The sequence below is a fragment of the Pangasianodon hypophthalmus genome, chromosome 3, assembly GCF_027358585.1.
Source record: "Pangasianodon hypophthalmus isolate fPanHyp1 chromosome 3, fPanHyp1.pri, whole genome shotgun sequence".
Classification (NCBI taxonomy): Eukaryota; Metazoa; Chordata; class Actinopteri; order Siluriformes; family Pangasiidae; genus Pangasianodon; species Pangasianodon hypophthalmus.
In genome coordinates this window covers 26,356,036-26,369,830 of record NC_069712.1, presented here as the reverse complement: position 1 = coordinate 26,369,830, position 13,795 = coordinate 26,356,036, and the positions used below count along the sequence as shown (strand labels likewise).

Sequence of the window (13,795 nt, the reverse complement as noted above, 5' to 3'; positions counted from 1 at the left end):
TGAAATATATTTAACTGAAATATATCTGAATTCACCATACTATTTGTCATGTAGACAGCTATGCACACTTCAGCTGAAACACTAGAGCAAGTGAACTGTTTTCTCTAGTCAATTTACATATCCATGAATTCTGAGCACTCCCATCTGCAACTCAAGTCTTCCTCATGCCTTAGTGTTTGTGTTCCTGAGCCTAGTTCTTTCAGGTTGTTCTGGTTCTGAACATAGTGTCTTTGATGCCAGACCACCCATTTTAGGTGAGCAAAAGTATAGGAACAGATAGTTCTAAAGCAAATTAAAGTAAATAACACTTAATATTTGGCTGCATGCCCCTTGCTTGCAATAACTGCATCAAGCCGATGACCCCTGACATCATCAAACTGCTTTTCCAGGCTTGTACCACAGCGTCTTTCAGCTGTCGTATGTTTCAAGGGGTTTCTCCCTTCAGTCTCCTCTTCAGGTGAAATGCATGCTCAATTGGGTTAAGGTCTGCTGGTTGACTTGGCCAGTCTAAAACCTTCTACTTTTTTCCCAGATGAAGTCCTTTGTTGTGTTGGGAATGTGTTTTGGGTCATTATCTTGCTGCATGATGAAATTCGTCACAATTAGATTGAATGCATTTCTCTGTAAATTGGCAGGCAGAATGTTTCTGTAGACTTCTGAATTCAATCTGCTGCTACCATCATGATTTGCATCATCAATGAAGATTAATGAGCCCTTTCCAGAAACAGCCATACAAGCCCAAGCCATGACACTACCTCCACCATGCTTGACTGATGAGCTTGTATGTTTTGGATCATGAGCAGATCCTTTCTTTCTCCACACTTTGCCTTTCCACCACTTTGGTAGAGGGTAATCTTGGTTCCAGAACCTTTGTGGCTCATCTCTGTATTTTTTTTGTGAATTCCAATCTGGCCTTCTGATTCTTACTGCTGATGAGTGGTTTGCATCTTGTGATATGGCCTCTATGTTTCTGCTATGGTGGATTGTGATGCCTTCACCCCTGCCCTGTGGAAATTGTTGGTGAGGTCACTGACTGTTGTTTTTGGTTTTTTCTTTACAGCTCTCACAATGTTTCTGCCAACTGCTGTTGTTTTCCTTGGCCGACCTATTCGATGTCTAGTTATTAGTACACCAGTGGTTTCTTTCTTTTTCAGGACATTCCAAATTGTTGTATTGGCTGTGCCCAATGCTTGTGCAATGGCTCTGCTCGATTTCCCCCCTTTTCTCAACTTCAGATGGCTTAATTGTAAAAAAAAAAAAAAAAAAAACTTCTCTGGTTGGATGAAAACAGGTTTCTTCTTCATCATAACCTAACCAGTGTGGAATGTCTTAGAAGTACAGTGTATCTACACATCACTGCTGACCAACTTCTTCCCTTCATGACTACAGATTATCCACATTTAAACTGACATAATATACAATGTCATGAGACACAGATAATTACTAAATGGTTCCAGGAACATGACAGTGAGTTTTCATTGCCTCACTGCCTTCATGGTCTTTGTCTCTGAGGTAGAAAATGCTGTTTGCAGTGGCATTGGACTGTGTGGCTGTCCATTTTGCAGCAACTGTGAAACACAATCATTTCCACATGAAACACCATTCCTATACAACACATTGAACATGTTAAAGCTATGCTTTGGCAAGTTTATACTGTTCTGAAGGTCAAAAGAGCTGCAACATGCTCTTACATATGTGTATATCTAGAATATTTATTCATACCTTTAGACAATATCTTCCAAACTATCCACCTTGTTACTGTGCATATCAGACACAGTTACCTTGTACTAAATAACAAGGTTGATGGTAACATATAAGGTAAAACATATAGCTGATAACATGGTTATCTAATCATATGTATGACAGAGATAATCATATAACTTATGGAATGAGTCATTATTTTATTTTCATCAGAGTAACAGGTTTGACAGGAACATACTTAATATGGTAAGATACATTATTCAATATTGAGGACAAGTATGATTCATCAATAAATTTTATAAGTTTAAATGAATATACACTATATGGCCAAAAGTATGTGGACACCTGACCATCACACCCATATGTGATTTTTGAATATCCCGTTCCAGATTTAATTCCCTTTTGCTGTTATAATAAGCTCCACTCTTCCAGGAAGGCTTTCCACTAGATTTTGGAGCGTGGCTGTTGGGATTTGTGCTCATTCGGCTACAAAAGCATTAGTGAGGTCAGGCACTGATGTTGGGTGAGGAGGCCTGGGGGTCAGTCAGGGTTCCAGTTCATCCCAAATGTGTTCAGTGGGGATGAGGTCAGGGCTCTGAGCAGGACACTCAAGTTCTTTCACTCCAACCTTGGCAAACCATATCTTCATGGACCTTGTTTTATGCACAGGGGCATTGTTATGCTGTCATTGTCATATTTGGGCTCAACCCCCTAATTCCAGTGAAGGGAAATTGTAACACTACAGCATGCAAAGACATTCTATAAAATTGTGTGCTTCCAACTTTGTGGTAACAGTTTGGGGAAGAACCACATATGGGTGTGATGGTCAGGTGTCCAGAAACCTTAGGCCATATAGTGTATATAACATTGAAAAATTGGTTTGTTACCATATAAGAAATAACTCATAAGTAATAAACAACAAATATACTTTGTTTTTCTGTGAACGGAATTTTTTGAGAAAATTATAAACCATAAGTCAGACCAGAGAGCACTTGAATCAGAGGTTTCCCAATGAGCATGTGCAGTATAGTTACCAACCCAATACATATACAGGTAGTTGAGTATATATTAAAGAAATAATCTTTCTTAATCTGACCTTTTTTGTCAAAATATATTTTTTAAAAAATATATATATTACTTTTACTTCAAATCAGAATAAAAAATGGCATAACTGTTTATGTCTAAGACTCACCTTTTGCTTCAGTGGACTTGTACCTCCAACTTTTCCTTTAGTCATAAAGTCTGTCCTATGTTCATCTCAAAACTCCTTATGGTAATATAACATGATCATACTCAACACTCCATATCATTTCAACACATTTAGTACTGTTTTCTTCATACAAATAACACACAGTAATGATTTACAGTATAATCCCATGATCAGGTGTCACCCAGAAGAGGATGGCTTCCCTTATGAATCTAGGTTCTCTCAAGGTTTCTTCTTCATGCCATCTCAAGAAGCCAATGTCACCCCTGGCTTCTTTATTATAGGGATATAGATCTATATCCAGGTTGCTGTAAAGCTGCTTTGTCACTGTTACAATGTCTGTTACAAATAAAATTGCGTTGAATTAAATACATCACAATCTTAAATTAACATAAATGATCAAGAATCTTTACTACTGTATTGCAAAGTAACCTAAACACTATATATCCTCACCTTTTGATCCTGTACTTTATTACACTCGTATAAAACTAGTAAACATCCTGGGACTGTTCTAGCTAAACTGGCCAGATTTCCATCCTGAATTTTTATAGCTAGAGTAGGTAAATTTAACTGAACAGCTGATACTTTAACGCACACTGAACTTTCAGCAAGATCTGACAGTATGGATATAAGATTTTCACACATTAGCAATAATAACCCATGTTTCTAAATCAGTGTCAGTAAGGTTGTGACATGGCTTGTGTGTGTGTGTGTGTTTTTCTATTATCAGAACACGGAATATTAGAATTTGCACTCTCCTCAATTATGCAATCTCTTGGGCGATATAGCTATGAAACTAGAAATTAATATTTATAGATTATTTGTAAATAATTGGGCATGATCATACAATTTAGTTCCGTATTTTCTTCTGTTTTTTCAGTGCTGTGATGATATGGAAGTCTGTGAAGTTGCAGCCTTTTAACGAGGCTCTAGGGTGCTTCTGGGCTGGTTTGCTCACACCAGACTGCTGCAATGCAGTCCTCAATCACAGCGCTAACAGAATCACTCAAGACATTAAATACATTAGGGGCCAAACTGTGGGGAAACATATTTATTCCACTGTTAGGATGATTGAAACCAGAGTTTGTTATGGATCCAACATGCAGAAAAGCATACATCCACAGGAGATGATTTTTTTTTTTTTAACAACATAGGGTAAAACTGTAACAGGTTTAAAGCAGCATCCAGCTGCATTTATATGTGTCAATTTATTAATATAATTACAGTCATAAACATGCAACAGATCAATGTGTTTGCATGTACATACACCTGTTATAATTTTATATTGCATTATATCGCATGGTTAATTGCTAAATGCCAGCGAGCTATGCATTATGGAGCTCGTGGACTAAGGGGTGGAATATGTTGACAAATTGGCTGAGATAGAAATTGGTTCTGAGTAAAGTGCTCGCTGAAGCATCTAGCAGTGAGCATGCCCCCAGGATGAGTCAGTTTTACGCAGTTCTCGGCAGAAACACTCACTACTCAGCTAGTGACCTTAACAGCATCCCAAATGATTTCATCTGCTCTGCTCTCTTCCACGGCCAGGCCAGTTCTCTATAGAGTGATTAATGAGGGAGGTAAAGAATAGAACCGACTTTAATAAATCACACGGATGGAAGAGCTTAAAGCACAACAGATAGAAGAGCTGGTCAAAGTGGTGACTGTTTCGACAATGACGCATTTGCGGTGCACCTCGTCAAGTGCTGGAGATGAACTGTAATTGTTTTATATAAATAAATACTTAGAGCTGAACTGTTTCTGGCACCATGTCAGTTTATACATGATTTACAGTACATCATCAGTATGTTAAAAGCTAAGGAGATTTTAGGATAGAGAATAAAATAGATGAAAAAATGGGTGAAAGTAATGCTTTGAATAGAGTGGATAAGGATAACCAGGGTTGCCAAGTCAAAATCAACCCAATGGTCAATAATACCAGTTCAGTTCTCAAAATCTGACCCTCCAAAACCCTGCATTAAACTCTGATATCAAGAAAAAATACATTCGTTCATTCATTCATTCATCTTCAGCAAGCACTTTATCCTGATCAGGGTCATGGTGGATATGGAACCTATTCCAGGAACACTGGGTGCTAGACAGGTTGGGAATTCAGTCCATCACAGACCAAACATATTGTAATATCAAAAAAAAGCAACATTATACAATACATTTTAATGGAGTATTATTATTAAATGCAGAATCCTAAAACGTTTCTATGAAATCATGTTTGGGCCAGAACTAAATGTTTTCACCTTTCTTGTATATTTAGAGGTAGGTCATTCTGTGGATCTGACTTCTTTTCAGTTACTGTCAGCTTTAGGCCCTTTACTTTATATACTTTATATATAAGTTACTTTATGTGTACACACACACAAATATATATATATATATATATATATATATATATATATATATATATATATATATATATATATATATATACCAACTTGTAGTAGACCGAATGTGTATGTATGTGTATATATATATATATATATATATATATATATATATATTCGGTCTACTACAAGTTGGTAAAAACATGCTGAAAGGCAGGTAGGATCTGTAAGATAAGTACTATGTTTGCACTAAATGCTTCACTTTTGCAGACTTAAAACCCATCCAATGTTATTCATATATGTATGTGTTAAAGATCAGTGCTAGCATGTCAAATAGTTTACCATTTTCTGGATTACATATTAGAAGCACTGCTTTCAGGCTTTACGGGAATCATGAATCTGATATCACCCGAAAGCCCTGTGACATATCAATTAAGCCCCATCTTCAGTGTAACCCTAACTAATGCTGTAAACACACATCTGGATATCTGGCCACACGGAGGATATTAGGTTCAACTATGCTTTCAGACCATCATTAGGACTCTAATCAAGGCCAAGGTCTGTGGCACATTGCTCCTGGGACACTCTGATCATCATGACCAATGACATTAGGAGCTTCTTTTTCCCCTGCACGGTCCTTGTGTACAGCTTTGAAAAACAATTTGACATTAACAAGATAATTTATGGATTTCAAGTAGGTGACTAAGGTTTTTTCTGTATGTTTTGGAAAATGAAATAATTTCCTTAACATTTATTTTTTAATATCTCACAAAAGTATAGAATTTTACATAATCAAATATTATATAACAAGCTTGAACAAAAGTGCATTTCATTTGATTCCAATTTCAGACAAAAAAAACCAAAAACAAATGCAGACATGATTCTCAATACTTGCCACTGTGTTTACTGATGTTTCTTTATAACAGATACTGCAAGTTCAAATGTATTGCATCTGAAAAACATATTATATATATAAATATTGTATGTCTATGAAAACAAAATTAAAACTATGATATTGATTATCTCCTTAAAATGGCACCTGTCAAGGGGTGGGATATATTAGGCAGCAAGTGAACAGTCACTTCTCAGAGTTGATGTGTTGGAAGCAGGAAAAATGGGAAAGCGTAAGGATCTGAGTGACTTTGACAAGGGCCAAATTGTGATGGCTAGACGACTGGGTCAGAGCATCTCCAAAATGACAGGTCTTATGGGGTGTTCCAGGTATGCAGTGGTTAGTACCTACCAAAAGTGGTCCAAGGAAGGACAACCGGTGAACCGGCGACAGGATCATGGGCGCTGAAGGCTCACTGAATTGTGTGGGGAGTGAAAGCTAGTTTGTCTGTGGAAAGAAGGCAAGCTGGTGGAGGCAGTGTGATGCTCTGGGCAATATTCTGCTGGGAAACCTTGGGTCTGGCATTCACGTGGATGTTACTTTGACACGTACCACCTACCTAAACATTGTTGCAGACCAAGTATCCCTCTTCATGGCAACGGTATTCCCTAATAGCAGTGGCCTCTTTCAGCAGGATAATGTGCCCTGCCACACTGCAAAAATTAATGGTTTGAGGAACATGACAAAGAGTTCATGGTGTTGACGTGGCCTCCAAATTTCCCAGATCTCAATCTGATCGAGCATCTGTGGGATGTGCTGGACAAACAAGTCCAATCCATGGAGGCTCCACCTTGCAACTTTCAGGACTTAATGGATCTGTTGCTAACATCTTGGTGCCAGATACCACAGCACACCTTCAGAGGTCTTGTGGAGTCCATGCCTCGAGGGGACAAAGCTGTTTTGGCAGCACAAGGGGGACCTGCACAATATTAGACAGGTGGTTTTAATGATATGGCTGATCGGTGTATATATACAGTACTGTGCAAGTCTTAGGTGCCCTATTTTTTTTTTTAGCACAAACTTTGTTTTTTTATTTTTTTTTATTTTTATTTTATGACTTTTTGAGTACAAAATCATTTTAGATTTCCAAACATTAGTTTTCCAGCACAAAATTAAATGTAACAGAAAAATATTTGTATGTCAGTAAAGTAAGCAGTATATTACGTAAGAGACCACTTTTCAGACAAAAAACATAAAACTTACCGCTAATTTCCTTATAAAACTGCACAAATTGTACCCAAGACTACAAAAACTTTTTTAAAGCAAAGTCACACCAAATATTGACTTTTCATTTATTACTGTTTACTGCAATTTATAATATATATATACAGTACTGTGCAAAAGTCTTAGGCACCCTATTTTTTTTAGTACAAACTTTGTTATAGATTTGTATTTTATGACTTCTACATTATTGATTCAGTACAAAAACATTTTAGATTCCAAACATTAGTTTTCCAGCACAAAATTAAATGTTACAGAAAAATATATTACAGGATATTACATAAGAGACACTTTTCAGACAAAAAAAACATAATGAAGGCTGCTGGGTTTTACTGCAAATATAAGAAGAAAGTGTGACAGTCAAAGTCTCCAGAAGAACTGTGGCTGCTTCTGCAAGATGCTCAGTAACACTTACAGCTCATTTCCTTATAAAACTGCACACATTGTACCTGAGACTACTATTTTTTTAAAAGCGAAGTATCATCACACCAAATATTGACTTTGCTTCATTTATTACTGTTTATTGCTACTATAGTATTTTTTTTAATGTAGAAACATTTAATTTCATTATTTTTGAAGGCATCTTTGCTCTACAGCATTTCTTTTGCACAGTACTGTATATATATGTATGTGTGTGTGTGTGTGTGTGTGTGTGTGTGTGTGTGTGTTTCAAATGTATTGCATGTATTGCATATATATAATGTTTTTCAGATGCAATACATTTGAATTTGCAGTATCTTTTATAAAGAAACATCAATAAACACAGTGGCAAGTTTTGAGAATCATGAATCATGAATCATGAATCATCATATATATATATATACATATATATATATATATATATATATATATATATATATATAACCACTTTTATCCTACACACTGCTATGTTTTAGTTTTCAATTGGTTTACTATGTGGAAAAGGATTGTTGGGATTCAATAATATTTCACACAGTTTGAAACACCAAGACATGACTGAGAGGTGACGACTGCCATATGTGAGAGGGCGGAGCTTTATTGAAAAATAATTGAGTAAAATGAGCACAGTGAAGATGCGTTCTCCTAGTTCCACTCCTCCTGGAAATGAACAGAACAGTTGCCAGACACATCCATCTCTATTTTCTCTTTCAGTGCGCAATGAACAAACACATCACATTGCCCCATAAAAAAAAAGAACACAAGACTTTGTTGGTTGGTTTATAAATAGGAAACTACAGGGGAAAAAAATAAATATTTTCTGTTCAGTCTGTATGCAATACTGCATTGTTCATAGTACACTTTATAAAATATTATTTTTTTCTGACATTTTTGTAAAAGCTTACTGTATATAGGGCAGTATGCAGGGCAATTTACTGTAAATAGACTAAAACTTGGATATATTTGTTTTTGTGCAAAGCAGTCTGTCACTCTTGTGCTTGATCAAAGGCAAACATATCTGAAATATAAAAAGGTAAAAATGGCTTAAAGTCTAATCTCTAACTATCTATCTATCTATCTATCTAACATATTTGCAATATAAAAAGGTAAATGGCTTAAAATCTAATCTCTATCTATCTATCTATCTATCTATCTAACATATCTGAAATATAAAAAGGTAATTAGTCTTAAAGTCTAATCTCTATCTATCTATCTATCTATCTATCTATCTATCTGTCTGTCCATTTGTTGTTGTTTTGAACATTCCTCCTCCTTTTTTTTCTTTACCTTCTGCAGATTTGTTCTGCATTAGATCACGAAAGGTTTTGGTGTCTCATGCTGTTAATTGTTCTCCTGCTGGCCCTACACTGGGAGGAACCAAACAGTTTCTTGTTAGTAAACGGCGAGATCGTGACTCCCTCTGTCCCCTCAGACACCTGCTCGTGTCACCAGATTGATTTGAACCAAGCAATCTCTCTCTCTCTCTCTCTCTCTCTCTCTCTCACACACACACATACACACACACACACACACATACACGCACACCAGGTGTCCCCTCAAGGTCAAATTTGTCAGATTCCTCCACAAGATATAAAAACATGTCGACAAACACCCCCCCCTAAAAATAAAAATATATTAACACTAAGTTTATCCCTTTTAGTCACATTAGTAGTATTAGTAGTGAAGTGTACTATGGGTAATGTAGGGTTACAAAGAGAAGATTGTGAATGAATGAATGACTGAATGAATGAATGAATAAATGATATATTGGATGCATATATGAAGAGTTGCTGCATATTTGAGAGGCGGTAGAGTGGTGAACTGTGAAGCGTCAAGTGGGTAGTGTTCCTGGGCTCAGGTTACTGTCTGTGTGAAGTTTCCCATGTCCTCTCGAGTCAAATCAAGTCAAGTCAAGTGACTTTATTGTCATTTCAACCATATACAGTTAGTTAGTACACAGTGAAACGAAACAACACTCCTCCAGGACCAACGTGCTACATAAAACAAACACAAAACTACAGTAGACATTACATACATTTACATAAAGTGCACAATGCAAACATGTACAAGTACAAAAACTATCAAAACAAGACGATGGGCATGGTGAGTTACAGTGCAGCGCCGACTAGCACACAGTACTAATAAAAAAGTGAATCTTATGACAGTGCAAAAGACTGACAAAATAAGTTGCTGGATGTAAACATAAGGAGTAGCAGCCAGGTGGAGAGTATAAATATACTGTATATAATAAATATTTATAGCAGCAGAAATTGAATACAGCTGTGTGCAGAAATTGCAAAGAGGATGGGGTGATGCTCGGTTGAGTGTGTGTGTGTGTGTGTGTTTTCCATGTGAATGTCCATATCCACGGACTCTCCATGTCCATGTGATGTTTTTCCTGCTTCTCTGGTTTCCTCTGACCTCCCAAATCTAACTTGCCCCCAAATTGTGAATGTGTGTGTACAAAGGGATGGACTTGTGCCCCATCCAGGGTGTATTCCTGCCTCGTGCCCAGTGTTCCAAGGATAGGCTCCGGATCCACTGATACCTTGATTGGATAAATCCATCCATCCTTTTTCTGTACTGCTTATCCTACACAGGGTCACAGCAGAGCCTGGAGCCTATCTCAACTTGGGGAACTCGGGGAACAAGTCGGGGGACACCCTGGACAGGGTGCCAACCCATCACAGGGCACAATCACACACACATGCCAAATACCCCCTCAAGGTCAAAACACAAGGTGGAGGAGGGATTCAAGCCCCCAACCCCGGCAGTGGGAGCCAAACGTGGTAAACACTAAGCCACTGTGCCCCCCCTAGGATAAACTGGTGACTTAAAATTAATGAACAGTGACTGAGAACAGACTCCCTTCCTCACCTTTCACTACAATCCACACACCTTATCTTTCACTGGAACACACAGTCCTCATCTTTCACTAGAACACACAAAATCCTCACTTTTCTCAGGACGCAAGAATGACGTACAGTATGAACAGCAATCAACAGGACAAGAAGACAATAAATACGAAGATGGGATATGTAATAGGAACCCATGTACACCTGCTCGATCATGCAATTATTCAATCATCCAATCATGTGGCGGCAGCGAAATGCATGAAATCGTGCAGACACGGGTCGAAAGCTTCAGGTAATGCTCACATCAAACATCAAATGAGATCTAAGCAGAAGAGCACATTGTTCCACTTTTGTCAGCCAAGAATGTGAATCTGAGGCTACAGTGGTTACAGGCTCACCGAAACTGGAGAGTTGCCTGCTCTTTTTTTTTTTTTTTTTTTTTTTTACCAATTTTCAACTGGTTATTGGTTATTGCAGAAGATCAGCAGTTTCTGAAATACCCAAACCAGCCTGCCAGACACCAACAACTCACAGAGGCCAAAAATAGGGGTTTGGGGGTTTTCTGCCTGTTTTGGGGGTGCCCTTGTTCAGCATTGAATTTATTTGTGATGTCACTCTCCGAAGTAGTCTGTTTATGGCTCATATGAAAGCAGACACTCGGGGCTTTAAGAATTTGCAGTTTTTCTTAAGTATTTCTCTTTTTTACCTAGCCTACTGTTGTTATAATTTTATTGTGGCAGTTGTATATGGTGTTTTACTATCAAAAAAAGCTTTAGTTGTGCTGTCTGTTTTATCTCTGTAACAATGTTATTGTGAAGAAGTGAGAATTGTTTGCACAACAGGGGGATCACACCCTTCCGCTTTCCCATCGCTCTGCTCACCAGCAGCTAAACCCCGAGTCACGATACTCTACACACAGAAACCCAACAGTGTCCTGACTAATCTTATAATAGACTTGTAGCAGTAAAATAATTCATTTGTTTATACTTATTGAAAATGTCTGATAGGTCGATTTCCATTCTGACAGGGGAATGATGGTGACCCAGCATTTCAGGCAATAACAGAGAGGTCTGACCCGGTTGAAAAATCAATCAAAACTTCCAGTTCAGCTGGGGAATGGGACACTTCTCCTAAAGGGGATCTCCTATGAGCGATAAAGGGTTAACCGTTCTTTGGCACTCACTCGTGTGTTGAATCAGTATTGCTGACGTTTCAATATTTTAAGTGACATATGCACATATTCTGTATTCTGAATCAATAACAGGAACATTCCTCAAATGTTATTCTTCAAATAGAGTAAGTAAGGCTTGCTGGAAAAATCTTACAACAGTCACAAACATCCTATTGAGGAACATATACATGTCTTCGATTTTTGAAACATATCTTAGAAATAGTACTAACTATTCTAACTTTGTGAACGTTAGAATTTTTTTGTTGTTATTAACTGCCTGAGGAGTAAAATGCAAAATGAAGCTTGTGGGATGGAAACAAACTCCTCTGATGTTTATTAAAAGGTGTGTTTGTTGACTCATAGTATTGTATATGGAAGCTCATTCATGTATTATTGTTGGTCTTTGGTTTTAATGGGATGTAACTGAGTTAACCCTAGTACTGTATAAGGAAGCAAACACTGAGATGCTGTGGATTCTTTACTGTTTAATAAAATTAATTTCAAAAATATTTGCTTGATGTATGTTCTACTTGCAGTATTTGTTGCGGCACATGATATCCAGTTTAATATCATTAATAGCTCAAATTTTTATTAAATATTAAATATCATCTTTTGGAGTGGAGGTACCACCCACTATGGTTCCTATTAAAGTGGCCGGTGAGTGTGTCTCAGGTTACATAGGGATTTATAAGATTTTTATTTTTTAATTAGTAGTTTATTTAACAGAGACAATGGACACTCCATGACAGCCCCAGAATTAGCTAAATTCTAATTCTAATTAGAGCCAAATTTTGACTAGCATCCTATTTAGTACTGCATTAAGGGTTGCGTGTTAGACAGTTCGCATGCTGATTGGTCGAGGGGCAGATCACGTGCGTTTTCCTGCGCAGTGACGCTACGTAGTTCGGCCTCCCCTCAGCTCTCGTTGTGATTGGCTGCTCTGGGCGCAGAGACTCACGGGATTGCAAAGATGTCCGCGTTCATTTGAAAGTGTGTTTTTACTTCATTTTCATTAGTTTTAGTTAGTTTCATTACAGGTGTAACTGCTAGCACATTCTGGTGACATCCAGTGAAAGAAAGGACCGGACTCCAAGACAAGAGCCAGGCTATTCCTTATTACCAGGTTAGTTAGCAGTGGATAGCTTGCTTGCTAATAGGCGCTAGCTTGACTAGCTAAAAGAGCCGGCGTGTCTCTAAAGTCAGAGCAGCTGACAGGGTTTTTAACAGAGTATTTATCAATGCAAGTGGAAAATACATAATGTTTTATTAAAAATGACCTGTCAAAAAATAAATAAACAAATAAAGCTACGCTTTGCAGCTAATTTACTAGCTAGCAAGCTAAGTAGCAATATGCCTCTAAAATTTCCCTTCGTTTTCCAAACACAGTGTAATATTGTCATCTGCTTCAGCCAATAAAAAGCCAAGAAATCATGATTTCTACCTAATTTACTCAAAATTTACTTTTAAAATGTGTTTCCTTAGGGTTGCCAAAACCAGGCCAACCCTAGACAAGTCCAGTATCAGACCTGCTGTTGTCAAATGGATTAATGTTTAAAAATAACATGACTACTGTACATTTTAACAAAGCAGTATTAAAGCATGCAGTTTCCTTACATATTGCTTACAGCAAGATCCCAAAATGATTTTTGTATTATTCTATATATTGTCATAAACAATTGCTGTAATAACTAGGTATGTATGTAGAACTACACACAGTATACTACATTATGAGGAGATCCAGCTCACTGCTAGTGCATGCTGGGAGGTGTGTTGGGTGTTTCATTGGTAATGAGTATATACTGTAAGTTATAAATTTGATTTGTTGTGGATATATTTTTAAAAAGTCTAATGGAAGCACAATACCCAACCTCCAAACTGCTGATGGAAAAAAATAATAATCAACCTGTGAAAACGGTTTAAAAGTACCAAATCGGGAAAACTGAGGACCTGAGATTACTAGGGATGAATTAAAGATAAGCACTGACATGGACA

General features: G+C 37.4%; 1 protein-coding gene across 2 annotated transcripts in view; it reads left to right on the top strand.

The window, feature by feature from the left end:
* Positions 1-12,726: 12,726 nt before the first annotated feature.
* anapc1 (anaphase promoting complex subunit 1) overlaps positions 12,727-13,795 on the top strand; it is a 44,098-nt gene continuing 43,029 nt past the window's right edge. For both annotated transcript variants that reach the window (XM_034302838.2, XM_026939278.3), the window contains exon 1: positions 12,727-12,926. The gene's annotated coding sequence lies outside the window, so the exon portion shown is untranslated. The remainder of the gene's footprint in view (positions 12,927-13,795) is intronic.